At 40.5% G+C, this 19007-nt stretch overlaps 1 pseudogene; it reads left to right on the top strand.

The window, feature by feature from the left end:
• Nucleotides 1-8736: 8736 nt before the first annotated feature.
• Nucleotides 8737-10979, top strand: LOC148094404 (large ribosomal subunit protein uL23 pseudogene; annotated as a pseudogene).
• The last annotated feature ends 8028 nt before the right edge of the window (nucleotides 10980-19007 follow it).

Genomic DNA, 19007 nt, shown 5'->3' with positions numbered 1-19007 from the left:
TAGCATGTTCTTGGCACACAGTGGACCCTTATACTGTATATATATTCATAGATCCTCATCTTCATGTCACGTGTGAGCAACAATAAACATTTTAAGACAAATGGCTATATTTCAAACACTGACAGACCAGGGAGGGTTTTAGTTTGATTACTTGGATCCAGAAGATATTAGGAGATTGTGTCCTGGATGACAGAATAAAATACATAGGATAGTAATTCCAAGATGTTGTGTGCAATGGGTAGCTGAACTAGAGAGGAAATAGAAGCTGTTAGAACAGGTGAGGTCAAAGAAACACTAGACAAGGCTGTTGAAAGGCTTATGGATGAGCATTCAAGTGTTACTTCAATCCTCCAAGAATGAAAAGAGTAAAGAGAAAAATTATAATCATGGTGCCTAATGCATCATGAAAGTTAGAAATGTCCTAGAATTTAGGATTCCAGCAAAAAGTGTTGAGAGTATCTGGTATAAATGGAATTTTGGACTTCAGATGAAGAACGGCCTGGGGGTCTGCTCTACGTCTACACATTCTCTCTTAATCTCATGGCCTCAGTGACTTCCTCCCTAGAGTGTCACCACCCTGATGGCTCTGCTGAACTGTGGTTGCAGGATTGTAGCATTGCTCAACAGAGACATGGTGATTCACTAACATCTTAGGTCTAAGAGTTCCAAATCAAACTCATCATGTTTTCTTCCTGCTTTTTGAAACCCCTACTAATGATGTCTCCCTCTATAAACCCAAAGCCACACTCAGTTTCTCATCAACCATTCAAACCCCAGGGCCTTCTCTGGCTTTCTTACCACTTGTCTCCATAAGTAAATCAACTGCTGAGTGTTGTGGACTCAATAACTCTAACCTCTATCCCATGTCTCTCTATTATTTTTTCCAACAACACTCTCATAAGTCATGCCTTTTCAGGTGGTATCTTTTTTTTCACTCTCTTCCTTACCCAGCCTTGCTTATATATGTTTTTATATATGTTATAGAATAATTATTCCAGAAAAATGACCTCAGGAAGGACCCTCAATTGCTGAAAAATCTTTGATTGGCTCTCCATTCTTGAAACTAAAATATACTCCTTTGCTTAGAATTTTAAAGTACTTTAAGATCATATCCTATCCAACTTTAGAACAATTTCCCTTTGTGTATTCTGTGGTACAGCTAAACTGAATTATCCTTTTTTTGGTATATGCAGTGTTTTCTCCCTGCTTTAGGTGTTGTCACTTGCCCAACTTGGAATACACTTTCTTTCCATCTTACTTTCCATATGTCTGAACTTCTAACATTTCTACAAATAGAAGCCAAATGCTGCCTCCTCTCTAATCCTTCCTTGATACCTCTCTCCTATCAAGATGGAAGAGATATTTTTCTTCCTTTGAACTACCAAAACACAGTATAAAATTATCTCTGATAGCCCTCAACATTCATGAATTGTCTACCTTTTGATGTGGGTTGTTTCTAGACATTTCTCAAGAGTTTAAGGATTTTTTTTTTTTTAAGTATGAGACAAAGCAACTAGTTCAACACATTTCACATAAAAGATGCTCATTTAATATTACAAATAGCCCAGCATTTTGCACACAGTAAATGTTCATTCAGGTATAATCAAGTGCAGTTTTAAAATCTGGAATATGAGATGCTATTAATGTCACGTCTATCTAATACTATATAAATATAACTGAATACGTATTTCACCAAAGAAGATATAAAATGACTAACAAACATATATAAAGATGTCCAATATCACCAGTGATCAGGGAAATGAGCATTAACACCACAATGAGATGCCACTGCACACCCACGGGACTGACTACAATCAAAAAGGCAGACAATAACAAATGCAGGGGATGATGTGGAGAAACTTAAACCTCTCATATCCTGTGGATGGGAATGTAAATTGTAATGCCACTTTGGAAAAACAATTTGGCAGTTTCTTAAAAAGTTAAATATAAATTTATCATGAGAACCAGCAATTCTACCCAAGAGAATAGAAATATATGTTCACACCAAGACTTAAATGGGGATGTTTATTGCAGCTTTCTTCATAATAGCCCAAAAGTGGAAACAATTCAAATATACATCAACTAGTAATTGGATAAACAAAATGTGTAAGATCCATACAATGGAACATTATTTAGCAAAAAAAAAAAAAATTACTTATAAGGCTACAAGTTGGATAAACCCTGAAAACATGCTGCGTGAAAGAAGTCAGGCACAAAAGACCACATAGTATATGTTTCCCATTATGTAAAATATCCAAGAAAAGGCAAATCAATAGAGACAGAAAATAGATTCCTGGTTGCATTCAGAGGGGTTGGGGTGGGAATAAAGAGTGACTGCAAATGGGCAATGGGGTCCTTTTGTGATTTTAAAATTGGATTGTGGTGATGGTTTCACAACTCTGTAAATTTACTAAAAATCATCGAATAGTACATTTAAAATGGGTGAGTTTTATGGTATGTAAATTAGACCTCTGTAAAGCTGTTAAAAAATAATTGGACTTCTAGGTTATACAAGCTTTATACATTGGAAGAGTAAAATAAAACCTAGCCTCTTTTAAAGAAATACACTCAAGTACTATAAAGGAACAAAATACAGAATTTGTCTCACTCTAGTTTTTATGTTTTAATAGGATAGCTGTTTGGAATAATGAAGCAAAATAGAAGGGATATCTTCTTCATATAAGCCATTAAAATAGGAATAAATTTTTAAAGAAAAAAATCACAATTATTATTTTAAACAACAGTTTTGTAGCTACCTTAAATTCTCAACAATTAGGGCAGAAAGAATTACTTTACTAAGACTTTATTGGATTTGATCTATTAGTTAAGTCATATAAATTGTCAGTACTTAGCAATCTTATATTAATTAATTATTCACCCCAAGTCTACTAACAAATATTCACCACTTATCGCTTAATTAAAATTGAACCCAGGCTACTATCAAATACAGATCATTCTAAAGCTCTTCTCAAAAGAAATATAGGCTTGTTAATAGAAGAAATGCCAAGAAAGTCCCACTCAGAAGGTAGTTATTCAGAGATCAATACGAAATTTAGAGACAAGGGCAACATTCAACACTCACAGCTCTATTATTGTTCATTTTAACCAAGTATCACATTCATTGAAGCTGGGTGATGACATAAATCTGGAAAGAGGAAGGTGGGTTTCCGGGCAGTAATGAGTAAATCAATACTTCCATCATATAAAGCAACAAGACCATAACTCTGTAAGTGTACATGGTGGCATTTGATTGGAAGAGGCAGTGGTTCCCTCTTCCCTCCCCCCTCTCCCATTAGCTTGTCTCCTTGAAAAGGCAATAGGCCAAGAGGGTGACCTTTTGATTTTACAGTGTGAAGTCTCTTCTCCTTGGAACTATAGTTCAGGGGACTCTCCAGAGAAGACCATCACAGGCTGGCTGTGACCACTAGGGAGTGGGCGTGGTTTCTCATATCTCCATTGGGGTCTTGGGGACTCACCTGAGGCCACTTATAGTTGAACTGACAATTCCCCCATCTTGCTCAGATTCTGTGTCTCCCAAACCACCCATTGACTGTCATGTCCATTCCTGTACATCAGCCCAGCTGGAACTGATGTCTTGTGTCACATATGACATTTATGGCAGTAAGCCGGAGTCCACCTCAACCCCTAAAAGTTTGGTTGGCATGAGTCTGCTCTTGAAGAAAGATGCCTTCAGTTAGATTAGGCATCTGATCCTGCATCACAGAACAATAGTCCCAAGAGTGGACTGCCTGAGTCAACAGTGCTCCACGAGGGCTTTGGGGACTTGGCTGTGCCAGTCTCACCCCTACATGCCTGATTCCATTTTAACTTCAACAGTTTCTATGTAGGAGTAGGATAGAAGAGAAGAATGGGTGGATGTCATGCCTCTATTAGGAGAAAAGATGTAGGCTGGTTTAATGAGGAGGAGGGGTGAAAGTGTAGGGGAGGCAAAATTTAACCTGTACCTTCATGGAGTTTTCACCTAGGCCTAGAATTACATTGACACAAGACATATCAACAGGAAAAAAGCATACAGGTCCATTTAACATACATTTTATGTGGCATGGGAGACCTCATAGGGAAATGAAGACTCACAGAAGTGGCAGAACCTAAATGCTTCTATACTAGATTGGACAGAGAGGCAACTGTGGAAAAATAATATATGAGAGGTTGAAGACAAACATAATTTTAACAAGGTCTGTTTGTACAGCATTTTCTAGACTTTAGTTCCCTATCCTGGATGATAAGAATGCCATGTTCCTTCTGGTACAGGGGAGACACCTTCCTCGTGGGAGTCTTATCTCCTGCATCCAGGGAGAAGAAGAGTGAGGACTGAGCACTCTCCTTGCCCCTGATGTTTTGTTAAGTGCCTATGGCTCAAAATAATCCTTATGCCCAAGTGGTGTACTTTAAGATGGTATATTCTGTCCCCCTTCAGAAGAAAGAACATAAACAAGACCTCACATTTGTTTAATGACTTATGATATTTCAACATACACTTTGAATGTACAGCAATACACATTTCTGAAGTTGCCCATCACAACTATCCTGTAAGGCTGACCCGACGATGTGGTCATTTCTGTTCTCCAGCTCGGAAGAGTGAGGCTTGCCCAGGTCAGAAAGTGGAACTAGACTTCGAGCCCAGGAGCCCTGAATCTTATCCCATGGTTTCTTACAATGCAGATTAACAACATATCTTAAAATGTGCTGAAGCAGAGCATAAAATAATGACCTCAGGGGTGTCTCTCATAGCTTAGTGACTTGTACTGGCTGATCCAAATAAATTGGAAATAAGGTGGAGATGGCAGCAGTCTTTAGTCATTTGGATCTTTGGCATTGGGAAGCTGGCACAGCTATGCTAACGCAACACCAGGATGTTGGCACCACAGGCTCCCCAGGATGACCTTCACCAGTGGAAGGGCACCTCCACTTTCCATATATGCCCAAGGAGGCTGGTGTGGTTTCCAAGGGTACTCATTATTCAAAGATGACTATCTGCTCTGAAAACCCCAGGCAGCCCGGGCTTCCCATGGATCCTCTCAGGACCCTCATTCAGCAACTTAGGCCTTAATGACAGGAAGTGGCCATTTGGCTTCAAAGGATAACAGAAATCATGAAATCAAGGATAGAGACTATGATCTCCACTTTCTCACCACCCCCTTCACCCATAAAGTGGAAGCAGTCATTCTTTTTAAGTAGCCAAAATATGTGAGACTGTTTTTGTTCTAACAATAAATAAACATAAAGCTCCCAAACTCAAGATATCACTCATTGGCAAGCAGGGCACGTCGGTTTGAAACATGCACCAGCAGTACCATATAGAATGTCAGGGAAGGTCCTAGCAGTCCACTCCCACGCATGCCAGAGAGCGGGCATCTGCAGTTTATTAGTGATATTCCCATTAATTGCTGCTGTCGACAGGACTCCAGCTGGCTAAGTGCTCATGCATTATTAGAGGAGACTTTGAACATTTCACAAACATTGTAAATAGCCTCGGTATAGCTGATTGTTGTTCATAATAGCATTATTAAAATTGAAAAAAGTTGACTTTAATGAAGAATGCTAATAGACAGCATTTGATGGAAAGTGTTTCCTTGTAAGTTTGTGTTTTGGACTGCGTAATTGGCAGTTTTAGACAGGAATAGCAGTGAGCCCATGATAGCTTAGCATTCTGAAATGTAAGGGTTAACATTGGTTGAAAATATCTGGGCGTGAACTCCTGAGAAAAGCTACAGTCTGGAGGTCAAATGGAGAGTTAAATCTAACCATCCTCTCTACCCTTGAAGACAAAAAAGTCACCCCCGATTCAATGAAAGGGTCATGAAAACAACACCTAAGCTTTCTTTATGTGCAGACGGTCCAATTAATCCATTGCCTTGAGACACTGGCTGTGTCTTTCCTTGGGGTTTTGTAGGACACCTTTGGCTGTAAAGCTTAAATTGAGATGACAGATAGATACAGATAGGAGAAGCTATGCAGAAGGACTGTCCCCACCTCATGTTTGTGTGGAGATCCTTCATGATGACAACCCAGAATTGAGCAACTTGGACACATTAGCCTTTCCTGGACAAGTAGAAACCCTGTACACCAATGAGGTCATCATTTCAGGGTGGTTAGAAAACAGGTGAATGATAATAGAAAATTAAAATAAAGAAAACAATAAAACTAGGTCTTTTTTATTCTAGGAAAGCTTTACAGTGTAAGATAAGATGCCTCAATGCTCTGAATATCTAAATCTCTACATAGATTTATCATTATCAATTAATATATATAAAACACTCACTGAATCATTGTCTGCTTTTGAATTTCCTGGCATATAGAGGTTATGCAAAATCTACCCATATCTCAGAATTACATTTTAGTCAATAACCTATATCAGCTCAAAAAACCTTTGCTTGGAGCTATTAACCACAGCATATTTCATTGGTTTAATGTTATTTTCCTTCTCAAGGCTGACTTTATATCTGCCTAGGGTTGAGAAATGCTAAAAAGAAGTCTTCCTCCATCAAAGTTCTTTCCCCATTTACCTGCCTCTGCTTCTGCTGAAAGTCTATCTGTGGACACCTGTTTCCATTTAGCTGCTATAAGAGTATATGTTAAAATTATTCAGCAGGGAAGTATAATATCTAAGGCACTGCTAGTAAGTATACTATTTATTATTCTGGTTCATATGGATAGAAACAATGGTTAAAATTGTGTGCCAATCAGTAGGCTAAGAATTATATTATTTCATTTAACCTTTCAAACATCATTAAAATGAAGATACTGTTATAATTTTCATTTTACTGATGATGCAACTGAGATGGGAGAGAAGCTCTATAACTTGGAAAAACAGCCAGGATACGGTAGAGCTGCCCCACCAGGTGCCTGCCCTCCCTCCCTCCCTCCCTCCCTCCCTCCCTCCCTCCCTCCCTCCCTCCCTCCCTCCCTCCCTCGCTCCCTCCCCCCTCCCTCCCTCTCTCCTTCCCTCCTTCTTTCCCTCCCTCTCTCCCTCCCTCTCCTCCTTCTTTCTTTCTTTCCTTTTATTCAACTTACATTTGGTTTTCATTCTTCCCTTCCTCCTAATTATTTCCCCCCTCCATTTCCCCTGTGTCTCCCTCTCTCTCACATTTAAGACAGAGAAAACTCAATGAACCATCCTTTTCTAAACGGTGTCATTAGATCATATTTTTAAAAATAGAATTCAAATAATACTATTTTTTTCCCCCCAATTTACTATTGTCCCTAGCTACTGAGGGACTGGACACTGACATCCTTTGTTCTTCTTGGTTTGCGACTAAATGCAAGTCATTAAGGTTCAGAGAGTTCAGGCTGATTGTGCCTCATTTATTCAATTGTCAAGGCCACACAGTGGTGTGGCTAATTATTGTTTAGAAGGTACTTGAAGTTCCTTGGATGAAAGTGGCCACGGAGGAGCACAGAGTCATTACTGTAATCACAGCTGCAAAACAAACACTTTCTCGTGGAAGGTCGCAAACCTATGAACAGAGTCACATTGTGGAAAGTGGGATTAACCTCACAGAGCTGGATGAGATCACTTGCTGCATGGCCACATGCCCTAACTACCCAGGAACTGAAGGAACGAAAGGCCCCGGCAGGTTCTGGCAGGATCTTAGAGGAACAACTCTTCTATCCTGCACCTTCTTGCAAAGACCCACAGAACCTTGAAGAATCAGGGACCTCTGCACAGAGGCTCAGCTTGATTGTAGCCTGTCTGGAGTTGTGCCAAGGGTGAGACTGGCAATCACAGGACATATCAAATACTAGGAAGTTGTCCCTGGCCCGTTCCCCTCCCTCCTCCTTTTTCCTCCAGATGCCATGTTCTGGTTTTGACTTTTCTAGTTCAGAACTCTCCCTATGTCCCGGGAGAAAAGGGTTCCTTTGTGGATCTCAGCAAAGATCTTAGCACTTGAAGTGGCTACACTGTGAAAAGCACAATAAATGACCAGCCTGCATTTCAACTGACGTGGTTTGTTAGCCGTGCTGTGTTTGATGGGTTGTAAACAGAAGGGAGTCACTCTCAGCACACAGAATCTGTGATTTGCTAGTGAGGGCTTTGATCACACACTAGGCACACTCACCGCCGCAGGTAGCTCAGAGATACTGCTGGTACCCTGACCACCTTCCCTGAACTCTCGGGGGAACCCACCCCTGTGCTGTGTATCATCCTCCTCTGCCTGCTGTGCCCTGGTATAAACACGGGACCCCAAGGGATGAAAACTTGCCTTTTATCTTATCAGCGAGAGTGCTTAGTATACTTGATGTACAAGATTAGGTTGGAAGATGTCCAACTTCTACTTAATGGGCAAGTCTACAGTGAGGGGAGATCAAAGGCATGGAGCTTCCAAACTTCAGTTAAATTTAATATTCCAAGAGTCAGGAGGGCAGATTAAAATAGGCTTTTCTTGCAATAACATTTAGGGGTATGTTCTGCATTGCTGAATGTTTAATCCAGCCAGGGAGCCAGGTTTACAGAGAGCTTCTGCAGGCCTTCAGCTCCCAAACCCATCTCACAGGCAACATGAATTTCTCTTTGATGGAAGGTCTTGCCTTAGAGACTGTCCTCTCTTCCCAACAGGAGAGCCAGCTTCAGATCAGCACTTTTTTCTCTATGTCAAAGGCAGTAGGACAATAAATACACCCAGCTTTGGGAAAAGGATTTTAAAAATAAGCATAACAAGCTATTCAGAAAACTGGTGCAAAGTGAATCACCTCATTCAATACAAACTATTTGAGATGTATATTTGTATTGTGTTGGCAATTCCCTCCTATCAGGTAGGTCTTTAGTTTCATCATTATGATTAGTATTATTATTGTTATCATGATCATCTTTATTTTATTACTATCATTATTATTAATTTGCCACCTGCTACTGCAAAGTCCAGAAACTGTAAAATTCTTAAAAAGTCAGGAATAGAAGTGGCCCCAATGTCATCATTTCCAATACCAATTGCCTGGCAGGACCACTCTGAACAAGAAAGGCCTTATTCTTAGGGCATTATCACATGGATTCCAGGGCTTCCTTCTAGAAGAGCCTTGCAAATGCTCAGGAGGCTTTTCATCTCTTGACCGAATTTCTCTTTCTTCCATGTAATTCAATTTCATTTAAGAAAACTAGAGTATATAGTACTGAGTACAAACAAGAATCACACAAATGCCATTTCCGAGAGCTCTTGGTTCAGGAAGGCGTGTGTCCTTGGGTGAGCTGCCCTGTTTCCTTCTGACGGTGTAAACACAGCACTTTTACTTCAGGCTGGAGCTCTGGCCATTTGCTGTTGCACAGGGGCACGTCTTAGCCTCTCCTGGCCCCACCTTAAGATCCTGAAGGGATATTTAGTAGCAACTCCTGTTTGCATGTGAGGAAAGTGCAGTTAAGAGATTGCCCAAGAACACACAGCCATTAGCTGGGGAGGCGAGAATGAAACTCTGATTCCAAACCTAAACCATGGCTGCTCATTAACAACCCTGGAATCAAAACAAGCATGAAAACACAGTTCACTTCATGTCAAAACTAAGTTGGCAGCAAAAACCAACCAGAATTTAGAGCATATTTCTAATAATCGTTTGAGGCCTTTTTTCTGAATGTGTATACAATTAGGTACAGGAATATTAATGTGTTTTGAATACAGAATACTGCCTCAGCCCCTGCTGGTGATGTCATATAAAATATGGTGAACACACCACATTACCTCTCTAAAATTAGACAAAAAATGAACTTTGAAACACATATGGGCTTAAGGGTTTTGCTTAGAGGACTGTGGACCTGTATTATAACTAATGACTGTTCAGCTTATGATTTTTAAAAATAGATATATCTTTATTGATTTTAGAGGGAGAAAAGAAGTGGAAGAGAGAAAGATAGAAACATCAATGATGAGAGAGTCATTGATTGGCTGCCTCCTACACGCCCCCTACTAGGGATCGAGCTCGAAACCTGGGCAGGTGCCCTCATTGGAAACAGAACCAGGATCTCCTGGATCATAGGTTGATGCCCAACTGCTGAGCCACCCTGGCCAGGCCAACTTATGGTTTTTGACTTGACAAATGGTGCAGAAGTGACATGCATTCAGTAGGAGCCATACTTTGCATTTTTAATTTTGGTGTTCTCCTGGACTAGTGACATGTGGTATGATACTCTCTCCTGATCCTGGACAGTGGCAAAGAGCAGCAGCTCCCCAGTCAGCCACACAATAATTAGGGTCAACAACTGATACTCCACAGTGTACTGTGTTTCCAGCATTTTTTGGATACTGTGTTTTGTGTTTTTCCATCCCACAATGTCTACAAAATTCCCATCTGTGTCTCCTGCTTCTGGTGAGAAGAGGAAGGCAAATACTATAGAGATAAAACTCAAGATAATCTCCCAACTGTGGGCTAATATAAGTGTTCTGAGCATGCTTACAGTAGGCGAGGTTGAGCTATTATGTTCAGTAAATTAGGTGTATTAATGCAATCTTTGGCTTAATGATAGTTTCAGCTTAGGATGGGTTTATTGGAACTGAACACATTGTAAGTCAAGGAACATCTGTATACACTCATTCTAACAACATTGCCCTTAGATAGCACCAGTCCTTCAAAAGGCTGTTTTAAAATATAATCATTTAGCTTTTCATGAAGTGGCTCTGAAAGCAAAGGAAGCCCCTGCTCCTCCAAGCCAAAGCCAAAGCAAAGGTTTTGAAGCCACCAAAAAAAAAAAAAAAAAAAAAAAAAAGATCCGTGCATCACCCACCTTCCTAAGGCCCAAATATCCTCAGAAGAGCCTCCCCAGGAGAAACAAGCTTGACCACTATGCCATCATCAAGTTCCCCCTGACTACAGAGTCAGCCATGAAGAAGACAGAAGACAACAATGCACTTGTGTTCATTGCAGATGTCAAAGCCAGTTAGCACCAGATCAAACAGAAGAAGCTCTACAACAATGACATGGCCAAGGTCAACACCCTGATCAGGCCTGACAGAGAGAAGAAGGCTTATGTTTGACTGGCTCCCGACTATGATGTTTTGGATATTGCCAACAGAATCGAGATCATCTAAACCGAATTTAGCTGGCTAATTCTAAATATAAATATTTTTCACTGTAAAAAATAAATAAACAAAACATAATCATTTATTTAAACATTTCAAAGTGACCTGAGATCTTTGAATCAAAGTTTTAGCCCATAAATTAGATGTCATTCAGTGGATGCTTTTAGCTTTTTGTAGCTCTGATTCCGCCTCCCCCAATTTTATAGATGAAGCTTTTAAAATACTCCACACATGTAAAGGAAAAAATAGTAGAGAAAATGCTAAATAAATTCAAGTGCTTTTTCCTCCTTTATACCTTCTTACAGAGGAAAATTAACATCTCTGTCAGAGTAGAGAGACTGTATCTTCTTCAATGATCAAGTGAGAGTTGTTTACGATTCGGGGACCTCAGAGGGGTGTAGCTAGATCTGCTACCAGTGTAGAGAGGTATTTTTCTGAAATATTCTTAAAACAAATTAAGGAATTCACATCTGAATGAGACTTTTTTTTTTTTTCCAATGAAAAAAAAAGAATTTAAAGAAACCAAGAGAACTATGTTAACAAAGAAGCTGTAAAAACCTGATTATCATCTCCCAGCAGCTCAGGGCCATCAAAATGCTCCTGATAGTTGAGAAAGTGTCTTAGATTGTGGGGCAGTTCTTCCTCCCAGGATGAGGGGAAGGTGCAATCCAGCTGCTGTGAGATTTGCCCTTGACCAGTCCTGTGACTGGCTGTGGCACCATCATTCCCCAAACCATGGCTTAGTCTGAGATTTGAGAGCCCCGAACAGGGAACTGCCTGTCTCTTTCGCTTGTCCCTCTGCCATTATGTAACATGCATTTGTGTTTCCTTTGACTCCTGCCCTCACTGCCCTGCCTCAGACTCAAACCCCACACAGCTCTTTCCAGGCAGGAAGCTTGAATTGTACCCTGGGCAAATGTCCCTGCACCAGAAACCAGGGTTTTCCCTCACCTCACTGTAACCTGGCTATTATGGTATTTGTTCTTTACTTCCAACCTGCAACCTTCCTGCATGGTACTTCACTCTAAGCCTGTGAAGGAGCTTTATAGAGTCGCAGCCTTCTTTACTGAAATTTTTGAACATCAGTCCTCCTACTTCTTTAATCCTGAAGTACATTCACACCTGGAGCTCTTCCAGAGATCTCCTGGCTGAATCCTCTCTCCAGGTTCTCTGACCTTCTCTGGAAGGTGCGCCTGAGAGGCCCTGGGGGATGGCGACACACTCTAAGCCACTGCAGAGATGAGCTCAGGACACAGTGCTCTCTTCACTCCCAAACAGAACCGTCTTCACCATCCCAGCGAGATGTATTTCCAGACTGCACTTGTCCACATTTCATTCACTGTTAAAGAATTTAACCAGTGCGACGTTGCTTTTCACTAAAGCAATGCCCAACGCATTCCCTAAGTGAGGCCCGCCTGAAAAGGGCATCTTGGTCTTTGGTGACTCAGTTCCTTGTCTTCTCATGGGGTGATCCTCAATGGGCAAGTAGGGAGATCTGTCAACTCCACAGATGGCAAATGGATGTGAATTTACATTCCCAACCTCTTCCCATTTTCCCATCATTCCTCCGTCATCTTGTCAGATACCACGCTCTGGTTTCTCCAGAGATATCACTGCCCTTCCCCTTCTGGAGTCTATGCTGCTTAGGAGGCAGAAGACATGGATGTGAATCTTGTTTCGCACACTGTTCATCGTTTTGTGTCTTAGTTTCCACTGGCAATGAGGGGCAATCCCAGGACTGATTTCACAGGTTTGTGGGAGAATCCCTACATCACTGGGATAGACTCTCTGATCAACTGGAGATGTTGCACTAGATCTGATAAAAACTCAAGGTGACACTGAAAGAAAGCTGTCCTGATGAATGCTCATTATTGCTGGAGATGCTAAGAGAATGTTCATCAAATGAGAGATGCAGGCCTTGGTCACTCTTAAGATCAGAGGTCATAGCTTCAGACTTATCAATACACAGGTCCTGGCTCTGTTTCCTTAGCTGACGATAAGCTCACAGTTGTCTTATCTAGTGATTATATACACTGAAAAAGGCCATATTGTAACCAAATATACCAAGACACATGAGCCAAATGTGATTTTAATATGCTGGCATAATATAATATTTCTGACTTTGAAAAGTACCCTGCATGGTTAAACCTCTTCACTTTTACTAAAGAGAGATAATTTGCTTCAGATTAAAGTCAAAACAATGAAGCTGCTGATGGAAAATGACCTTTCTTGTCCTTACACATATCAAGTAGCTGCCTAGAGGAGCGAGCCCAGCAGGAATTCCATTTAACTAACTGACTGAATCCACAGGACTCCAGAAGCCATTCCTTACTGCTGTTACTCTAAGCCAACCAATTCTGTCACTAGAAGCCCAGGAGTTTTCTTGGAGTCACCTTGGTGAGGTGGCATTTGTTGTACTAGGCATGGTGATGTTAGCTTTGTAAATTTTTTAACTCCAAGTTTATATTTGCACTTTTAATATTTAGCACAATCCTTGTTTTGATGTGATGTCATCAACATATGATATAATTGGGACTGAAAATTTGTTTTAAAATCTAGTTCCCACACCTTCAATAAGGTTGAATATACATGGCAGATGGTGATATACAGGATGTCCCCCCAAAATGTATACACACCTTGAATGATTATAAAGTCAGGGTTTATTAACAAACAGTTCATTTTCAAAATTTAAAAGAATCTACAGAAATGAATCATTTTTTTGGCAATGACTGTTTTCAAACTGATGATGCTTCAAGTCCAGGCACAGCTGGTAACTGTAAGCAATGGAATGGCAAACATCAAGAATCATTTTTTTGTTTGTTTTTTTGCACCTTCATCAACTGTTGCTGGTTTTGTATCATAAACTCTATCTTTTATGTATCCCCATAAAAATTTTTTGTGGCATTTTAGGGTAAATCTTCTTTGTTCAAAGTTTAATTTGGCTTCACCCATTATTTCAAATCAATTAAACGTGAAAAGGAGTGTAAATCAGTAAATTATCAGCTGTTACAGTGTGTGTACATTTTTGGGAACACCCTGTATTTTGATTTGCTATTTGTTTCTTTCTGTAAGAGAGGTAGTCCTACAGCCATTCCAGGCTTTAGTGTCCCTGTGCATTTTTATATACTCTTAAGTAGGTCCATACTTAAGAAGCATCATGTGTAGCAGAGTTTCATTAACTTCTAAAGAATCATTTGGAATCTTATATGTCTCTGATAGACATACAACTGTAATAGAGAAATATAAAAATGAAATTACTAGTCTTTCTCTAAGCAAGTAATCTTGTATAATTGGCTGCCTCTAAAATAAGAATACATAGCAAATAACATGTTGGGAGCATTATTTGTTTCTGTGCCCTTAAGCAAAAAAGGTGAATCTCAGCTCTTATCCAAGTGTGCAGACAAAATATGCATCGAAACATTTATCTTAAAATGGGTGTGGGGACAGTCTAGCTCTAGAATAAAAAAGGCCTCTTCTGTGTCACTTTTTCCTGTTTCTGTGATGATTCCTTCTTGTCAAGAGCTGTAAAGGGTCTGTGATTTTACCCAAATTGAAAGCTATAATGTTAGCCTGCTACAGCTTCATGGTTGCTGGCAGAAGGTGTGACATTCTTAGGTCAAAGGTAAAGGACGATTTATTACTCACAGAAATTACAGCTGCCTGAATATCATCATTTTTCCTGTGTGGGTTCCTTAAAATTCCGGTTCTTATGAGGCACATGAACAGGTCCAGGAGATACCAGCATATGCATTAGTGCTGATCAGTCCAGAAAAACAGAACCAGTGGGACATATTGTCTCACAGGATGTGCAGGAACTCAAGGGATCCATGAAGAATTGCCTCCCAGCACTTTTTTCTTCCCCTGTAAATCTATGGTGTCACATCAAAACTGGAAACTAAAATAAGGCATTTGTACCATAATGAGAATGATTTTCTTATTATGATCTCTCCTCTTCAGGCTTGTTTATATTTTAAAATCAGCATTGCTCATGGTAGAACTGGAGACTCTCAAGCTTTATGGGGTAACATGGAAATGGTTTTGGGAGCCAGGACACCTGCCTGTATGGTGGGCACTGTGGTAGAAGTGGGATAATTGTCCACCAGAATATGATGTTGTTCTTGGCCGAGATCATATTTTCTAGCCCATCTTGCAGTTAGAGGCATCCACACTGGAGAGTTTTAGGAAAGAATGTGAGCAGAAGGGATATGAGCACCTACGGACCTGGCTCATAAAGACTTCATGAGCACCTTCCATGTTCTTTTTCCTTTTGGCTAGCAAACACGACCATGGCCACGTGGAGACTTGGAAGCTAACGGGAAGAAGGCTGAGTCTTTTGAGGAAGTTGAACATCCATTTACTCATTCACTGACTTAATTCTGTTACGTTACTTTCTTGTGCTTAAGCTGTTTTATATATTTTGGACACTACCTGTGACAGCAACTAGCCTACTCTCATTTCTACAAGTACGTTGTATTGGTTAGGAGAGAGCTTGCAGGAAGGCGAGATTGTCTCTTGACTTCCTCAAAAGCCTCCACTCTGTCCTTGGTAATCTAGGTGACAATTTACTGTAGAGATTTTATTTTATTTTATTTTTAAATATATCTTTATTGATTTCAGAGAGAGGAAAGGAGAGGGAGAGAGAGAGATAGAAACATCAATGATGAGAGAGTCATTGATCGAGCCGGCAACCCGGGCATGTGCCCTGACCGGGAATCGAACCCCAATCACCTGGATCCCAGGTCGACGCTCAGCCGCTGAGCCACGTCCGGACAGGCACTGTAGAGATTTTAGAGTCCTCTTTTTTGTCGTAGAGCAAAACATAAAGTTGATTAAAATGAAGAATACAGGGAGATGAAGATAACAGATAGGTTTAGTGGCTCAAATACCTTCCATACATTTAAGGACATAATTTATGCCATTTTAGGATTAATGGATTACCTAACTATGGCCATTCAGAGTAGAAATCCCACACTTGGCTGAATGTCCGTAGACCTCAGACAGCCTTATCTTTGTCTGCCAATTTGTTAAGAACAAAACATTTAACAAAACCCCAACTAATAAAAGGGGTTGGTGACAGCTGGGTTTACGTAGTATTACAGAGAATGATACAAATGTTTGCCTTTCTGGAGACAAATGTCCACTGCAAAGGAAAATTTTACTGCCTGCATACTCCTTAACTAAGAAGTAAGTGCATAATTAGTTCAATATGGTTTAGAACTTTATGTATTGATATAAAGCAGGGGTCAACACACTTTTTTCTATAAAGGGTCTAGTAGTAAGTATTTCAGCCTTTGTGAGACACATGGTCTCTGTAGAAACTACTGTGCTTTGACACATAAAGCAGCCACAGAGAGGACATAAATGAACGGGAGTAGCTGTCTTTCAATAAAACCTTATTTACCAAAACAGGCCCTGGGCCTTTTTTTTTTTTTTGTCCATGTACCTTACTTTGCTGATCCCTGGCCTAAAGAATCTATATTCTGTCTGTGTAGAAAAAGATACCTGTTTCAATGGTAACTATACATCGTCTAGAGTACCCGTCAAGATTGTTAGATTCTAACTGTGCATTGTCTTTCAGTTGTTTTTGCATTTCCTTGTAAATTATAGGAAATTGATCAATATGTAAATTCTGTTCTATCTGGGAGTGATTTAACTGACTTCTTTTTCCCATCCCTTCCCCTCCAGTTTTGTCCCCATTTGCTATTGATCTCAACTTTATTCCACATACATTTACACTGTTTTGACTTCCTTTAGATGGGTTGTCAGATCTGCCTGGTTCCCTCGTATCATGTGAGTTAAATAAAAGTTTTAACATGTATCTATTTTAAATCTGGATAGCCCTAGCCAATTTGGCTCAGTGGTTAGAGTGTTGGCCTGTGGACTGAAGGGTCCTGGGTTTAATCCCGGCCAAGGGTGCGCACCTCGGTTGCAGGTTTGATCCCCCACCTTGGTCGGGGCTAGTGGTTTGGGGGAGCAACCAGTTGATGTGTCTCTCTCACATCCATGTTTCTCTCTCTCTCTTCCACTTTCTCTGAAAAACAATGGAAAACATATCCTCAGGTAAGGATTAAAAAAATAAATAAATACATCTGTATAGAGTGATGGGTGGAGGTTAAAAAACAACACTTTTTCTCCCACCTTCTAAGTTCTTCTAGCTGGGCTAATAAATAAACAGAGACAGATTTACAGGAGAATATCAAATTTTAATACGTGTGTGGGAAATTCACATAAGCATGAAAATTCCAAAGATGGTGCCATAACATTGGGCATATATAATTTTGGGCAAAGGAGAAAAAGTTGGGAACGAGGTCTTGGATTTCAGAAGTGAGAATGGGCAATTTATGGTTGTTGAGGATGAACAGAACATACATGGCAGGCAAATTTTGCCTTCAGTGGGACAGACGGGGTCGTCTGGTTACCAGGCACCTGCTTGCACATTCCGATCTACCATACGCAATGCAAATTAGGCTGAGGCGAATATGTTGAGCTTTCCTTTCTGGAGAGTATTTTTCTATCCAAATCTCTTGGGCAGGAAAAAAGGGGAGGGCCAAAGGATTTTTCTGATTCTTATGTTTCTTAATAACCAGCTTAAGTTCAATATGCCAAAGGCAAAACTTTCGGTCCCCTTCAGATGATTTTACCTTTTCCTGAAAATTATCTTTTAGTTCTGTGTGTGTGTGTGTGTGTATTTAATGACCAGAAATTATTAGTATCTGTGGCATGAAGTTCTAATTGAAGGTTAAATCAACCTGGTATTTGAAACCGGTTGTTCCCTCCCCAATCTCACACATAGATGGTGACAGCATTGTATTTATACAGCGTTTTCAAAAAGTGCTTTCATAACCATTAGCTCGTGGGTTTCTTTCGACACCTCTCTAGGCTTTGTTAAGGCAAACCTTGTTAAGGTTATCAAGGTTTCATCAAGAAGGAAAGTGTGATGCACAGAAACTTCACATATGAATTTCTGTGTCTCCTGGAAAGAGAACCTTATTTGTAGGTGGCTGCTTAACTGCTCATTCACTCTACTGTCTGTCCTTCCTTCCCATCCATCACCCTCCCTTCTCCGTGCTGGCCTTGCCATCAGCTTCACTCCACCACCTTCTCTAAGCAGCCTGGAGACAGACCGACAGTTGAGCTCTGGAGTTTACCCGGATTGGTTTGTATATCTGACTAGTATGGAACACATCAGAAGTTAACAGATTTCCTTTTTAAATTCTAACTTTCTGTCATCAGCAAAGTGAAGTGACAAATATTATAGTCTTATAGTTGATATGCATTTAAAATATATATATATATTTTTTTATTGACTTCAGAGAGAGAAAGGAAGAGGGAGAGAGAGAGAGATAGAAACATCAATGATGAGAGAGTCATTGATCGGCTGCCTCCTGCATGCCCCCGACCGGGGATTGAGCCCGCAACCCGGGCATGTGCCCTGACCGGGAATTGAACCTTGGTCTCCTGGATCACAGGTCTATGCTCAACTGCTGAACCATGCAGGCGGGGCTGATACGCATTTTTAATAACAGTTTCTTAAGACAGACTTTTTCCTGGCCACACAGATATAAAGCAAATGGATACTTATAAGACAGAGCGTGCAGCAGCAAGCTGAGATTTAAGGCAGGAAGCCTTTTTCAATGTTGCTTGTAAAAATCCAACTTCAGCATGAAGCAAACTTCAGGAATAGAAACTCCACAGGAACGCTATGAATGTGTATAAATAGGGTCTCTGTAAAAGTCGATTATAGCTTTCACTAGGGTCCCGTGCAGGAGATGAGAATGATAGAATGCAAATGGCAGACTTCTGTGTCACCGCAGCTAATGGTATTGTCACAGAGTGTTTGCATCTCCCACTTTCAAGCAGGCTGGCGGGCAGAAGATTACTACGGGCTCTCCGAGGGCTGTGTTGCTCTAACCATAGGTGACAAGTCTGCGCCTTTCCCAGAGTAATTAGGAGAGAGATTTTTTCAGGGAAAGTGTACAGTGT

This window comes from Miniopterus natalensis, chromosome 1, assembly GCF_054644295.1.
Source record: "Miniopterus natalensis isolate mMinNat1 chromosome 1, mMinNat1.hap1, whole genome shotgun sequence".
NCBI classification, from domain to species: Eukaryota; Metazoa; Chordata; class Mammalia; order Chiroptera; family Miniopteridae; genus Miniopterus; species Miniopterus natalensis.
The sequence above is the reverse complement of the archived record's forward strand: the minus strand, read 5'-3'. Positions and strand labels throughout refer to the sequence as shown.